This window comes from Hibiscus syriacus, unplaced genomic scaffold (assembly GCF_006381635.1).
Source record: "Hibiscus syriacus cultivar Baekdansim isolate YM2019G1 unplaced genomic scaffold, ASM638163v2 tig00109957_pilon, whole genome shotgun sequence".
Taxonomy (NCBI): domain Eukaryota; kingdom Viridiplantae; phylum Streptophyta; class Magnoliopsida; order Malvales; family Malvaceae; genus Hibiscus; species Hibiscus syriacus.
Window position 1 is genome coordinate 2,970,101 of NW_024062539.1, and position 17,360 is coordinate 2,987,460.

Genomic DNA, 17,360 nt, shown 5'->3' on the forward strand with positions numbered 1-17,360 from the left:
GATCCATTTCAACTCTGGAGCACCAAACGTTGCCTATAATCCCTTGCCCAATCATTAGGAGACAAAAATCAACGTAATCTCCACCGAGAATGGCAAGAGAATTAAAACTTGTGTTTTAGAAGTTAAAGCTCCTTTGGCTTCGGTATCGAGCCAAATAGTAAAGATGGGGCTTCTTACACCTCATTCACGTGCAACAAGGATTGAAGATGGTAACCATTGTTTTTACCATAACGAAGAGGGGCAAAATGTAGAAGAGTGCCCAGAATTCAAATCGATAGTCCAGCTCATGATGGACCGGAAAGAGTTGGAATTTTATGAAGAAATTTAAGATTCTTTGGAAGCAGAAGTTTGTGCTACTGGAGAATCATTAGACAAAAGATTCGGTAGGGGTAGTCCTTTGATAATTACCCCTAAGGAAAATATGAAAGTAACAACACCAACCAAGGTGGTGATCACAACACCTCGGCCTTTTAAATACAAGGACAATTGGAAAGTGCCATGGAAGTACGAATGCCAGGTGAGTACTTCTAAAGGATGTGATAGCAAAGTGAGGCAAAGACCACTTGAGCCATTCAAAGAAGATGTGCTAGTTATCAATGAACCTATAAAGGAGGAAGAAGCTAAAGAGTTCTCAAGATCTTGAAACACAACGAGTACAACGTTGTAGAACAGCTCCACAACTTACCTACGCGTACTTCAATGCTAGCACTATTTTTAAACTCGGAGGCACACCGAGAAGCACTGTTTAAAGTCCTTAATCAAACGTTTGTGCCACAAGACATACCAGTCAGCAAGATGGATTGACTGGTGAATAATATTCAAGCTGATAATCTCATCTCGTTTTCAGAGGATGAGATTCCATTCGGAGGAAGAGGCCGAACAAAGGCACTGTATATCACTACGTATTATAAGTGGCACGCTTTACCAAGTATATTGATTGACAACGGCTCGACCCTGAACGTGATGCCTTTGGTGACATTAAAGAGGATGCCAATAGATGCCTCTCATATGAGAGACTGTCAGAACGTGGTCTGAGCAATTGACGGGACCAAAAGAGAGGTAGTCGGTAAGATCGAGGTACCGTTGACCATCGGACCAGCCACCTATGATATTGAGTTCCTTGTGATGAATATCATGCCATCCTATAGCTATCTTTTGGGAAGGCCATGGATTCATCAAGCAGGTACAGTACCCTCCACGCTGCACCAAAAAGTTAAATTCGTTATTGACGGGGCCTTAGTAATTATCAATGCTGAGGAAGATATCGTGGCAAGTGTGACCACGGAGGCCCCATACATAGAAGTAGATGAGGAAACGATGGAGTGATCGTTACACTCCTTAGAATTTGTGAATGCCACATTCGTGGCAGAAGGAAGAAAGATTCCTAGACCTCGACTCTCCCAGTGCATAAAGATAGAGATCAAGCAAACCCTGGGCTGAGGTGCCAGGATCAGAAAGAGGTTTGAGAAGTAGCTACAAGAAAGGATTAGTCCAGTCCTTCCTATTTCAAAATTAAACTAGTTTGGGCTCGGTTTTCAGCCCAATTATCATGAAAAGAGGAAGAAGATCCAGAAGAACCGGGATAGAAGGATAACAAGATTGATTGGAAATGAACTTCAATAGAAGCCTATGACATTCCCGCCTCTTTGCCATACATTCAAGTCAGGTGGTTATGTGTTCGAGACCACCTCATCTGATCTAGAAGCGATTCTAGAAGATCTGAACGTTAATGCCATGACCACAGAAGATGTTAACAACGAAGACAGATCCGAGATATGCCATCTCCCACCTGGATTCGTGCCTAGCAGCTGGTCGGTGGAAGAACTACATGTGGTTTACAAGAGCCTTTCAGAGTAATATTCGAACTATCCCTATTTGCCTATACCCGAGGCAATAGGTGATCTTTTGTAAGGGTGAATAAACATTTGGTTTAATTTTAATAAAGGATGCGTTTTTTCTATGTCCATGCCAAACAAATTTTCTTTCATTTCTTTTTGAATTCATTGCCTATTTTCCTCATTTCAGCACTTCATTTCCATTTTCTTTCGAATACGATTCTTGACTATTCTGTGTGGGATATTTTCCTCTCATACATACGTGTTTCTCTATTCCTTCAGGTCCCTAGACGACGATGATGTAGGCAATGATGGTTCTGATCCGGAGGTGGATTTTGAATCGACCATTTGTCTTGGGGAATTTGACGAATATGACAATGAAGAGGAGTACAACTTGCCTACCGAATTATTGAGAGTGGTAGAAAGAGAAGAGAAACAAATACTACCACATGAGGAGGCGATCAAAATCTTGAATCTGGGCACTGAAGATGACAGAAAGGAGGTTAAAATCGGCACAACTCTCTCGGCTGAAGCAAGACAAAACCTAATAGTCTTACTTCAGGAGTATAGACATGTGTTATCCTGGTCGTATCAAGACATGCCGGGACTAGACACAAATATGGTAGTTCATAAGCTGCCAATTAAGCCAGAATGCAAACCCGTGTAACAAAAACTGAGAAGGATGCGACCAGAAATGCTCCTTAAGATCAAAGAAGATGTCAAGAAGCAATTTGATGCCGGTTTTCTTCAAGTGGCCAACATAGTGCCTGTTCTGAAGAAAGACGGGAAGGTTCGCATGTGCGTCGATTACCGGGACCTTAACAGGGTAAGCCCTAAAGATAACTTTCCTCTGCCTCACATTGACACGTTGGTAGACAATACAGCCGGGAACACTTTCTTTTCATTCATGGATGAATTTTCGGGATATAACCATATCAAGATGCATCTTGAAGACATGGAGAAAACAACGTTTTTCACGATGTGGGGAACCTTCAACTACAAGATTATGCCTTTCAGACTGAAGAATGCTGGGGCAACATATCAGAGAGCTATGGTGACCCTGTTCCATGACATGATGCACAAAGAAATAGAAGTTTATGTCGATGACATGATTGTCAAAACACAAACCGAGAATGAACATGTTGAGAATCTGAGGAAGCTCTTCCAGAGATTGCGAATGTTCCAACTGAGATTGAACCCTAGCAAGTGCACCTTCGGGGTAACGTCCGAGAAACTATTAGGCTTCGTGGTCAGCAGAAAAGACATCGAAGTTGATTCCGATAAAGTCAAGGCTATCCAAAATCTGCCTCCCCTACGAACACAGAAGTAGGTTCAAGGTTTTCTTGGTAGATTGAATTACATAGCACGATTCATATCTTAGTTAACCGACAAGTGTGATCCAATCTTCTGTCTTCTCCGAAAGAACAACCTTGAAATATGGGATGAAAAATGCCAGATTGCATTCGAGAAAGTAAATGAGTATTTGTCTCACTCTCATTTCCTAATGTCCCCTATCCCAGGCAAACCTCTGTTCTTGTATCTTTCCATATTCGAGAACTCCATGGGGTGTGTCCTAGGTCAACATGATAAATATGGGAAGAAGAAAAGAGCCATCTACTATTTAAGCAAGAAGTTCACCAATTGCAAGGTCAGATATCCTCCTATCGAGAAGGTTTGATGTTCTCTAGTCTGGGCTACAAAAAGACTCCGACAATACATGATGTATCATACCACTTGGCTGATTTCCAATTTAGATCCCCTGAAGTACATGATGGGTGTACCTACTCTATCTGGAAGGTTAGCCCAATGGCAGATGCTCTTGTCTGAATTTGACATCGAGTACATGAGCCATAAAGCAATCAAAGGAAGTACCATATCGGAGTTCTTGGAAAGTAGAACCAATAAGAATTACGAGCCTTAGGACTTTGATTTCTCAGACGAAGAATTGATGGCTATATCCTTAGAAGAAGCAAGTACTTCAACGGACAGTTACTGGAGAATGCATTTCGATGGTGCATCAAATGCATTAGGACATGTCATTGGGGTAATCCTAATCTCTCCAGAAGGGAGTCACTACCCATTTACCAGCAGACTTAACTTCGATTGCACCAATAACATGGCAGAATACAAAGCTTGTGTCTTGGGAATTCAGGCTGCACTAGGGTAAAATATAAAGACATTGTGAGTGTACGGAGACTCAGCCTTAGTAATCTATCAGCTCCAAGGATAATGGGAAACCAAGGATGTAAAGCTGTTAGAGTACTAGAAACTAGTACTGATCTGCTTGAAGATTTCGACGAAGTCACCTTCCACTACGTGCCTAGAGAAGAAAACCAAATGGCTAACACTTTAGCTACCTTGGCAGCCACATTCAAGGCTGGCAGGGAGTCTGAAATGATGCCAATTAATATGCAGTCATATGAGTACCCTCTCATTGTTACCAAATTGAAGAAGTGAAAGACACTAAGCTTGGTACTACGACATTCTGCAGTATATCAAGCATCAGAGTTATCCAGAAGAAGCCACTGATACCGATAAGAGAACCCTTAGAAGGATGAAAGCTGGATACGTCCTTGACGGAGAGGTTTTATACAAGAAAAGCCATAATCAAGTCATGTTAAGGTGCGTCGATGCTAAAGAGGCAAAAATGATAGTGGAAGAAGTACATGAGGGAGTTTGTGGGGCACATGCAAATAGATATATGATGTCAAGACAAATAATGAGATGCAGATATTTTGTGTCCACAGTGGAAAGTGATTGCATCAACTATGCTAGAAGATGTCATAAACGTCAGATTTACGGAGAAAAAAATCAATGTTCCACCTCATTCGCTTCATGTAATGATGTCGCCCTGGCCTTTCTCTGTGTTGGGCATGGACGTTATCGGGCAAATCCATCTAAAGGCTTCGAATGGTCACCGTTTCATTCTCGTGGTAATTGATTACTTCACGAAATGGGTAGAGGCTGCATCATATGCCAGTGTCACTCAATCCACTATCTGCAAGTTTATGAAAAAAGAAATCATATGTTAGTATGATCTACCTGAAAGGATCATTACTAATATTACTACAAACTTGAACAACAAGATGATGAATGATGCTTGTGAACAGTTCAACATAAAACATCACAATTCCACTGCTTACAGACCAAAGATGAATGGAGTAGTAGAAGCAACAAACAAAAACATTAAGAAGATAGTGGAGAAAATGACTGAAACTTACAAAGACTGGCATGAGAAGTTACCTTTTACTTTGTTCTCTTATCGAACCTCGGTACGAACCTCGACTGGGGCAACTCCATTTTCACTAGCTTATGGAATGGAAGCAATACTACCCATTGAAGTAGAGATTCCGTCACTCCGAGTCAGGACAGAGGTGAAACTGGATGTTGTTGAATGGGTACAATCCAGATATGATCAGCTTAATCTGATAGATGAAAAAAGACTGAAAGCTATTCATCATGGTCAAATCTATCAGAAACGAATGACCGGAGCACATGATAAAAAGGTACGCTCGAGAATATTCCGTGAAGAAGATCTGGTACTAAAAAGATTTTGGCCAATCCAGAAAGACTTTCGAGGAAAATGGATGCCAATTAGGGAATGACCTAAACTGCCACATCCCATCAACTCAGATGCAGTCAAAAAGTACTTCGCTTAGGATGAAAACCCGAAAGGGCGTCTTAAGTCAAAAAAAAGAAAAAGGAAAAACAAAATAACAAAAAGAGAAAAAATGTTTAGGGTGAAAACCCAAAAGGGCGCCCTAAATTTAAAAAAGGAAAAAAGAGAAAAAGAACAAAAAAGAAAAAGAAAAAAAAGGTGGGTTCAAGATGAAAACCCGCAAAGGGCGTCTTGCAACCAAGGATGGGTCCAAGTTGAAAACCCGAAAAGGGCGATTTGGATATTGACAGTGGAAACATCCCGGTATTTGAATCTCCTACAAGCTTAAAAAGTCAGAGAAATGTTGATTCTCCAGAACGTTGTCGCATTTTCAAAGATCCCTTGGCAAAGGTTGTGTTCAAAGTCACCTGACGGCTTTTCATCTCAGAAGTGCCCAGATTATCGAGATCTCATACTTCATCATGTATTCATTTTCCAAAATGTTTGTCATGTGTTAATTATTCTTTTTCTCCCTTATGAATAATGACAATTATTTCTCTAAATCAACTCCTTTTGAGCATCTTGAATTGAACTTAAACTCAATGATTTATCTACTTATGCAAAAGATAATTGCATATTACTATACAAAGATTCATTGAAAAGTACAGGTACCCGAAAGCCGATCAAGGCTCATGCCATACTTGAGATGGTCGGGAAGTATTTCCCAAAATCAAGAAGCAAATAGAATGTGCACATCAGATTTAAACATTTGAAGAATTCAAGATCATGGATCAGAACTTCAAGATTTCAAAATCAAGAGTCAACAACGACAGGCCACCGGAGATCGAGATTTCTCTCCAGAGCCCAGAATAACATATGTTGCATTTTAGGCATACCTAAGAGCATTGCATCCATAACATCGCATATATGCGTATCTTTGCAGGTTTTATCTAGAGCCAATTTCAACTTCGCAGTGAAGGATATTGGACTCAAAACAACACAATTTGCTCGAGAGTATATTTCAACTTCACGACGAAGGATATCTAGCTCAAAGTTAAACTTCACAATAAAGGGGTCATCCACGGTTTCAACTTCACGACGAAAGGAATCGTGTCCACCCACCACATACAATAATTGGATTTCAACTTCACAACAAAGGATATTCAAGTCAAGGCTCAACTTCACGATGAAGGGACCATCCGCAATTTCAACTCCACGGCGGAGGATATCGTACCCACATCCACGATTTCAACTCCACGACGGAGGATATCGTGCCATTCGGGGATCAACTTCACGACGAAGGGGCTTCCCAATTTCAGAGCCAATTTCAACTTCACAATGAAGGATATTGGACTCAAGACAACACAAGCTAACTTTACGACGAATGAGAGGCTGATTGTTAACAAACAACTTTTCAATTTCATTCAGAGTCAACTTCAACTTCATAGTGAAGGATATTAGACTCAAGACAGCACAAGCTCAACTTCACAGCGAATGGGCGGCTGACTGTCAACAAATAATTTCCCAGTTCCAGGACCAGTTTCAACTTCACGGCGGAGGATATTAGACTCGAAGCAACGAAACTTACATTGGATTTCAACTTCACGACGAAGAATATCCAATTCCCAGGCTCAACTTCACGACGAAGGCGCCATATACAATTCCAACTTCACAAACAGATTGACCCAACTTCATGACGAAGGAGTCATCTGTAACACAACCATACCGAAGTCTTCAAGTCAAGTTTAACTTTCACGACGAAGTATCTTGAGGTAGAAGACAATCCATAAGCTACTGGTCAAAGCTTTGAGTTTGATTTGGACTTCACGACAAAAGATTTCGTGCTCAGAATTTATTCAGTTTCGACCCAACCCCACAACGAGGGAGTCGTTCCGTCATTTAAAGTTGACACACCAGTCTTAATATCAGATTTCAACTCTACGACATAGGATATTCGATATAGCCAAAATTTGTGTCTTTTAATCTTTGCTCTATTATCGTTACACGATAATGAGCAAAGAGGGGTAGCTGAAGACACTGAATGTCTGAGGGTTTTCATCAATTCTTTACATTTTAGTTCCTATGCTTTTAATTAAGTGTGTAATTTGATTTCGTACTCTCATTAAATGTCTGAGGGTTTTCATCGATTATTCGATTCAAAAATTGACATAATTAATTAGGATTAATAATTTGAGACTCGTTTTTAGGTTAAATTTCATTTTAATCCTTTAATTTAGGAAATATTCAATTTAGAAGACAAGCCCGAGGATTTCTTTTTATTATTCAATCCAATATTTTATTAAAACCGATTAAGATTAATATTAGTGACTATGCATTTTAGATTTAATCCTTTAAATTCTTTAATTTTTATAATTTTACACTTTAAGTTAATAAGATGTCTTAATTAACTCACTAAGTATATTTAGGTTTAATAATAAACTGTTTGCTTGCATTTGATTTTAAAAAATCAAGGCAATGTTCATCTATAAGTATCAATAACGAAGCTTTTTCTTGTGCGTAGGGTGATTGCCATTGATTTTGGTAAATCAATGTCCTTTTTTTTAATTAAAAAAATTGCATACGTAGTGGATTTTAAATTAAATAAAAATTCGAACTAAAAAATTCCAATTTTAAAATATAGGGTAATCGAATAGGTGGCAAATTTAGGTGCTGTGAGAGTGTTAATCCTTCCCCACGCGTAACTGAATCCAAACTTGATTTCTAACTTCGTAGATCAAAACTGGGTATTTTAATAAAATAAAAATGTTTTATTAAAATTACAAGATTTTAGGTGTTCTAATCACACCTTAAAAATGATTAGTGGCTACTTCCAATTTTTTATAAACCATTTTCAAAAAACGTCGATACTCGATTTCCCACCCAATGACCGATTGTAACAATTACTTTATTACATATCATAGTTGTTATATTTTAAAATTTTATCAAATATTTATTGAATACACTGAATTTCGACCATTGATATTATATAATATATTTTTATTTATAAACTATATTATATAATAAATATATATTTTTTATTTATTAATTTGGGTTGTATTTTACATTTACAGACCCAACAACAATGACCCAAATCCCACGTGACCCCAGGTGACCTAGGTACCCAAACCAGTATGGATTAGGGTTTGTGTAAACCCTAATCTCTCAACCTCTCATCCAACTGCAAAGCATCTTGACCATTGGATCAAGGTATGATCCAACGGTCCACAACACGCAAAGTTTCAGAAACCCTAGTTGCTTTTGCATCCATCCAGCGTCGCAATGAAGGAAAATCATCCCAGCCGAGGACCTCTCGCAACGCACGTCTCTCACTCCAGTGCTGCACTATTCGAAGCCTCACATCCGGAGTCCTCATGCCACACGTAGCTGGCTAACTGATTTTCTTGGCATTGTGGTTTCATGCAAATAACCAAAAACTTGTTAATCACAAAGGACTCTCAACAAAACCGGAATTGTAGAGCAATTTCAATGCAACTAGGACTCCTAAAATAGGGTATTTTGTGTGCTATAAATTGATGTAATCACCACACAGTTGGGACACAATTTTTACGAGAGAGTTATGCACAAAATACTCAAGAAAACCGAAGCAAATCCAAGCTTTTAAAAAAATTTCGAAAAGGAAATAAAGAGAAGGTAGCATGTGTTTACCCCTTTGTGTCTCGATCTTGGCTTGCATGTGTTATTTCTTCGTTTATTTTTGCTCGATTCAAACCCCAAAAAGAAGTTTTAGTCGATGAACTTGGGAGATATTTCAAACTTTCGTTCGTAGATCTACTCTCCCGGAGGCTCGATCTCGAAAAAATATTTTGATTTCTAGAAACTAGAGAAGAAAAGCTTTTGAAAAAATAAAAAAAAAATATTTTTTCCGCCGATGATCGGCGAGGCGGAACAACCGCCGGTTTCTGAAAATGGCCAGCCCCTGTTCTTCATTTGGAAGAACAAATGAGAGAAAGTTGGAGAGTAGGGGGGGCTCTCGTGTGAAGAGAAGAGAATAATGAAGTTTTTAAAAAATTTATTGGCTTTTATAGTAGGCCCACGACCCGACCCGATGACCCAGGGATCCGCGTGTTTTCTTGAGGGAAAAGGGTAAATCTTGTTTCTAGTCCCCCTTTGTTTTGAAACTTTCATTTTACCTCTTGGTCCTCTTAAATTGATCCCCAAATTTCGTTTTATTTCGATTCGATCCCCTGATATTTCCCTTGCTTTTATTTAAATATTTTACTATATATATGTATTTTTTCTTAAAAAAAACTATCTTTTTTTATTTTATCATTTTATACATGTATATATTTATTTTCTTACCTTTATTTATTTTGCTAATATTAATATTAGTACATATTTTAAGTATATTTTTCTTTTTATTTACTATATTCCTCTTTTTTATATTATATTTTTATTATATATATTTTATATCGTTATTTGTTTTATATATAGGTATAGATTTTTTTTCATTCTTATTTATTTACTATGTATATTTTTTATTCTTTTTTTTACCCCCATTATGTTTCATTTACTTATTTATTTATATATATTTTTTTAATTGTATATATTACTATTTTATTGTTTTTTTCCTGATTTATTTTCTTTAGGTTTATCCTTGTTTTATTTTATTTTTGTCACATCTATTTTTCTTTGTCCTATGTAATCTATTTGCTTTATTTTTATCTTTACCTCATTTCATTTTTGATTACTTTTATTTCATTTTCCATATTTTCTTTATTTTCACTACATTTTTTAACACGTTTCTCGATCTTTTAAGGGTGCATTTTCAATCAATCTAAGGTAAGCAATTCAGATCGTTATTTTACCTTTCAATTTAAAATTACAACTTTCTTAATTAAAGACAGTTGGAAATTAAGAAGTTTTGAAAGGGCAGTTCAAGGGTGCTAACCTTCCTTGACTGTAACCGACTCCCGAATCTGACATATCACTGCTAAGACGCAGGTCAGATAAGAAATAAGGTATCTAATCAACCAATTTGTTTTAAAATAAATGATCGGTGGCGACTCCTAATCCATTTTCCTAAGTGGAAGCCCAATTCCTGACCCAACCGAAAGACGATTCCGACATTTATATATATATTTATGTGATAAGTAAACCAAACGCTTGCAAGTATTAATGAAATTAAATCATATAAACTAAAAGTTTCAAGTTTTGAATACGAGAATAAATCATATAGTAAACTAGAAGTTCATAAGTTTGTACTAATGAGATTAGATCAGGTATTATGGTAAACCAAAAGTTTAAGAGTTAAATTTTTTTAATTAGTTTACATGATTGATCAAATTAATAAAGATGAAAAAAATTATTGAGATTTTCATAAACATTAATTAAAAGAGGCTGAATTTACTATGTTGATTATTCTCAAAGAAATTTAGAATCTTGTAATACCCTAATTTTGCCCGGGTTAATAACCTTGGCAGAGCATTGGTGTTTCAACACACGCCAGTAACATTTCAGCAAGCCAACAACCCTTATACATTATATCAGTTACAAGCATTTGAGAATCTGTCCTTTCCTATTCGCAAACTATTACACCAAGCTGTATTGACAAAAGTAAATGAGGAATAAATGAGGAGTAATATATCAGCAACAAAAATCAGAAATAAGGGGAGCATTCAGGGAAAAAACGTTTTTTTTCAGAACAGTAAAAAGGGGTATTCTGAAACCCAGAAAAAACAGCTTGTAACAAAGGGGTCATTCCCTCTTTTCTTCGAAAGCAATAGCAATTTAAGGTTTTTTTTCTTATGCAATTTTTTTTCCAGTGTGTGTGCGCTATTGTTTTTTAAAACTAAAATTTGAGGGGGATTGGGGACTTACCTAGACTGTTCGAACACAAGTGAGGTCTCCATTTGTTCTTTGTGTGGGATTGTAGAGAGTGGGTGTTGGGTGCCTCTCAGTTGAAGCCTAGTAGCAATCTGGGTTTAGAGTTTCCGTCGTTCGGTGGTGGCCGGAGTGAGTGTAGGCCCTTTGGTGAGCGGCCGAGAGAGATGGAGAGTAGAGAGGAGCGGCTATTTTTGATTGCTAAGAGTGATTTTCATTCAGGGTTTTTTAGTTATGTTATATATAAAATATACTGAAGCTCAAGGGTAAAATCTCATTTTAGTTCCCCAATTATAAGCGTTGTTACATTTGGTCATCTGTTGGGACTATTTTCGAATTCGGCCTTTTTATTTGTGCTAATGTTGTTATTTTTCAGATCTGTTTCCCTGTTTTATTTGTTTGGTATATTTATGCTCACGCTCCTCCTATTTTTAGCTAATTTTACGTTTTAATCCCATGCTTGGTAATGGATGAATTATGATATTGATCCCCTCATGAATTCGTTATTTGTTTTTAAACCCATTAAATATATATATATATATATATATATATATATATATATATATATACTCGCGCATGCGTGCATGGTGTATTCAATGTGGTCTACTTTATATACGTAGGTGTGAATGCATGTATGATTTAGTTTATGTCCAAATTATCTAAATATGTGCGCACGTGTATACTTGTTTTATATATTCTAACCTCTTTCATGTGTTGTTTTTTATTTCTTTTAAAATATGGTAAATTAGTTATTTTCTTCCAATTATCTCATAACCTAGCATTAGAGATATATGTTATATGCTACTCTAGCATAATTACAGAATATGTTTCCTTAATTAAGTTTAAATATTATTAGTCCTCGATATTTCCCTAAGTTATATGCATATATTTACATTTGCCATGACACGCAGATCTAGGTTTTTATACCATCTTTCTAACAAATATATCATTTTGTCATGCTATGTAGGATACCCTAATGAGCATAACTTAATTCGATCCAAATAATTTGACTAAGGGTAATACCTTTTTAATTTAAAATTGTTTTGAGTGGTTTGTCTTAACTCATTAGAGAGCCGCTTTCGATGATTTTACCTTAAAAGTATATCCCAACATTTAAACTTAAAAAGTGGTTAGTCACTTTAAAATTTGAGAACGAAAGAAAAAGAAATGTTCTGCTATTTAAATTTTTTGGAGAAAAGATTGTTAGAACTTATCTAAGATCTAGTCTAGATATTTATAAATAATCGAATATTCTTTATCTTTCTAAAAGGCTTGGTAATTTTAATTTAATCTATTTTTGTGCATTGAATATTATAATGAAATTTTAATATTTTTTTAATTTCGATTGGAGTAAGAATTGATTTTCTCAAGTTCTGAGGAATTTGTTTCTTCTCGATAGGAAATGATTTAATATTATTATATTTCATTATAAAATTCATATTTTTTTTATCATAAATCAAATTAAATTCGAATTTGTAAATTTCATTGCAAATACATTAATTAATCGACTAGGTACCGATTTAGGGCACTGTGGGGGTGCTAATCCTTCCCCACACGTAACCGACTCCCGAACTCATTTTCTGGAAATGCAAACCTCAATTTTTTTTTAATTAAAATTAATTTTTATTTAAAATGACAAAGCGTTTTTGGGTGCCCAATCACATCCTAATCAAAGATTGGTGGCGACTCCTCAAACCGTATTTTTCTATCGTAAAGGAAATCCCAACTTTTTTCGAAATGAGAGGTTTTTTAAATCGCATTACTTTTTAATTAAAAACTAATCATAAAGAGATAATTAAAATATATGGTTTTTTAAAATCTCACTTTTAAGGAATTTTTTTTTCCGATGGCTTGGCGACTCCACTAGGGACTTTCTTTAGAGAGTCAGGCTGATAGTCGATTACTTAATTGTCTTTGCAAATGAAAGTTATAAATTCGTTCTAATTTGGTTTTTGATCCCTTGTTTGGTTTTAAATAAGTTTTGTTTGCATTTTGATTTATAATTTGATTAACCAATAAATAGTTGTACTAATATCTTTGCTAATGATTTGAGATTAATTGTGTGAATTGGGAATTGATTTGATTGTTATGTGTTTGTGTGTCTTTTTCTTTTCCTCACATACTACACAACTACATTATCATGACATGAGCTAAAACCCCACTTCGTCCTATTTAAATGTAAGTGAGAGACGGCTCCCTTGTGTGGTTTTCACCTCCGCATGGGATAGTGGATCGCTCCTGGAGCTCACGCCTTATGGTCCTCGTGATGGTATTCACCTCCGCACGGACATAAGGAGGTGTGTTCCCTTGAATTGAACTTGATCCCTAAAAGTATATGATAGGCCAGGATTAAGGGTTCAGCAGCACAAGAGGGCACCGATAAGGACAATTCAAGAACCTATTACTTTAGAACCGAACCTAGCATATTGTGAACATAGAGTCCAAACTTAGGTCGAATCTAACCCAAAACTTAAGTGTCTCGTGAGGAGGGTACATAAGGAAAAGTTTTTTGAGTCATTTTTTTTTGCTTTTCGAAAAGATGCATGTGAACTAGAGATCATGTGGTTAGGTTTGTTTACAAGCAAGCATGTGAATTAGATATCATGCAGTTAGGGTTTTAATTTTCAAACAATGCATGGGGGTAGATATCATGTTTGGGTAGGATCTGATAAAGCATGATTGGGTAGTGTTGAAAACATTTTGATGTTTCGATATAACAAATTAAATTAAAAGAATTTTAATTTTGAAAAAGATTTTTCTAAGCATATTCGATATATTAATCGAATATCAAAATATTACTCAAAGTATTTCAAAGTTTATTTTAAATCCTTACTAAAGTGTAAAATTAAGTTTTAATATTAAAATAATTTTAAAACAAATTTACAATTATTTCGAACCGTTTCAAAGCCAAAAATTACAGTTTGTCCAGAGGGAACCGATTCCCCCCCAAGGGGGTACCGATTCCCCCCTGAATGGTTTGGCTCCGAGAAATTCCAGTATGCTTGGAGCCGTAGGGATGGCAAACGGGTAAAATTTCATGGATTCCGCACCGCATCCGCTCCAATTGGGGCGGGGATGGGTATAATTTTAGCGGGTAGTGGGCGGGTGTGGATTTAGAAAGTGGTACCCGTCGCGGGTGGTGGGCGGGTAATGGGTTTGAGACATTACCCGCCCCGCATCCGCCCGTCCCACATCTGCCCGCCCAGCTAAATATCTATTAAATTTTAGACCATTATGAATTTAGGTGTAATTTTAGAGACTAATTTATAAATTCTAATATTGTATAAGATATAACATGTAATTTATCCAACTCTCTAACAAATAGCAAAGGATATTTTGGGCATTCCTGTCTCCACTGTCCCATCAAAATCTGCATTCAGTATAGGTGGAAGAGTAATTGGTCCTTATCGTAGTCGACTACTTCCGGGGACAATTGAAACATTAATGTAAGCTCAAAATTGGCTTTGGGCCGATATTAAAGGTAATATTATTATTTAGTTTATATTAGTTTTCAAATTGTGCTTAATTATCTTATTAAAGTTTAGTTACTAACTTATATTAGTTTTACTTTCTATTATATATATGTAGGTAGTAGTGAATTTAAATTGGAGCGCTCCCAGTTGGAGGAAATAGAGAATGATGATTGTAATACTAGAGTATTATATGTCACAAATATTGCCTGAAATTTTAGAATGTTGTGCCAAAGAACAAAAACATTATGTGTTTGTCATTTATGTTTCTAGACTGAGATGACTATCCAGCTCAGTTGGTAGAGCACAAGGTTCTTAACCTTGAGGTTGTGGGATCGAGTCCCACGGAGGGCATTTCATAATTCGAAGGTCTTCTACGGAAGCTGCTCTCAACCTGGTGTTGGGGGCAGCCTACTATCTTACCTCCCCCTTACCCCAATATATATGGGAACAAGGGACAGCCATTTATGTTTCTAGACTTTAATTATGTCTTTTATTATGGTGTTTTATGTATTTTAAGATCTATATTAACACTTAACTTAGATAATCCTTAGATTATTTTATTATGTTTCTTAATGGACATGTTTTTTTTATGTTTGTTGCTTATGTATAACTTAAGTTTGATGTCAGGCGGGTCTAGACGAGTACGTCGCTAGTGGGTAGTGGGTGTGGGGGAATGGATTTAAGAATGTACCCGCGTGGGCGGGTGTGGATTTGAAAATTTGTACCCATCATGGGTGGTGGACGGGTAGTGGATTGAAAAATATTAGGTGGGTATGGGGATGGGGGAGGGGATATCCGCACCCGACCCGCCCGTTTGCCATCCCTACTTGGAGGGAACTGATTCCCCCCCAGGGGTATCGATTCCCCCCACTGTTCAACGGTCGAATATTTGAATTTTACACTTAGGGAACCGATTCCCCATGAGGGGTACCGATTCCCCCCATGCTCCAAGCTGTTGTATTAATTGTTTTCACACTTAAACGACTCTAATAACTTCATTAATGGTCCCCAACGTTCAAAAGTTATTCAAGGTGTATTTAAGCAAGCTTAGAAGCCATTTATCAAAAACAAGAAACATCAAGCAACTAGAATCAAGAGAGAATCAAAGAGAAAGCATCAAACCTCAAGTTTGAGCATTTCAAGCCTATTTTTCATTCAATATTCATTTTAATTTCAAGAACACTTATTGTGCTCAATTGTATTTATTCTCGAGTGTTCTTTCTTTGTTCTAGAATTGTGTAAACATATTTTCCTTGTGAGGTTTTTCTTGTAAGTTTGCAAATTTGTAATCTTCTCTTTGAGAAAAGAGTGTTCTCAAGAATTGGGGTATATTCTTGAGGGAGTTGTAAGGTTATCTCTTTGGCTTCAAAAGAAAGAACATATTAGTGAATTTGTTGGAAAATCCTTAGTGTGGATAGCTAAGGTAGTGGACGTAGACTTTGGTTGATAAAGTCGAACCACTCTAAATTGCCAATTCACCACCCTCTTGACCTATTCCTTCAATCGATTAACTCAACAATTGGCATCATAGCCTAACTCATTTGAAGGTTTAATCACCTCTTGAGTCGATTCGGGAAGAGTTACATCGATAATCAAAGTCATTAATGGCCTCTACTTCAAACTTCGTCTCCGGTATCGATTCGATGCCCGTCAACAAGCCTCATTTCTTCAATGGGGATAACTATGCCTATTGGAAAAATAGGATGATGTACTTCATTCAAGCAAGTGACATGTGAGCATGGAATGTCGTAGAAGAAGAATACATCAAGCCTCTCACTCATCCAAGATTGTGGAGTGAATGAGAGATAAAAATGTTCCAGCTCAACTCTAAAGCCATCCATATCATATTTTGTGCTCTTGGACCAGATGAATACGAAAGAGTTTCATCTTGTACAACCGCCAAAGAAATATGGGAAAATCACCAAGTCACTCATGAAGGTATCGATGAGGTAAAGAAATCTAAAATTAGTATTCTAACGAATAGCTATGAAAATTTCAGGATGAAACCAAATGAATATATCAAAGCTATGACGGATAGATTCTCAACGATTGTCAATGGTCTCAAATCATATGGAGAGATCATTTCAAATGAAAAGCTTGTGAGGGAGTTAGTTTACTCCCTTCCAAAATCATGGCAATAAAAAAAGACGACAATCATCGAGTCTAAGGACCTAACGTCCTTAACTCTTGAAGAACTAATCGGTTCCCTCCTCACTCATGAAATGATGCTTGAAGATGAGGTGGACCTCGATAAGATTGACGAGACACCAAAGGAGAATGAGAAGAAGAAAAACATTGGAGTTGCTCTCAAATCCACAAAAGATGAGAGTGATTCGAATGAAGATGGCGATGATGAGGAAATGACATTATTTGCCAAACAATTCAGAAAGTTGATGATGCCCAACCGAGGAAGAAAATTCAAACGTCATGAAGGCTTCAAAACTGAATCGAAGGAGAAAGACCCGATCATTTGTTACGAATGCAAAAAGTCAGGGCATGTCAAATATGATTGCCCATAATTGAAGAAAAAGGGTCAATCCTAAAAGAAGCACAAGGCTCATGTAGCTACATGGAGCGATGAAGAAGGTTCCGATGAAGAGGAACAAGAAGTTG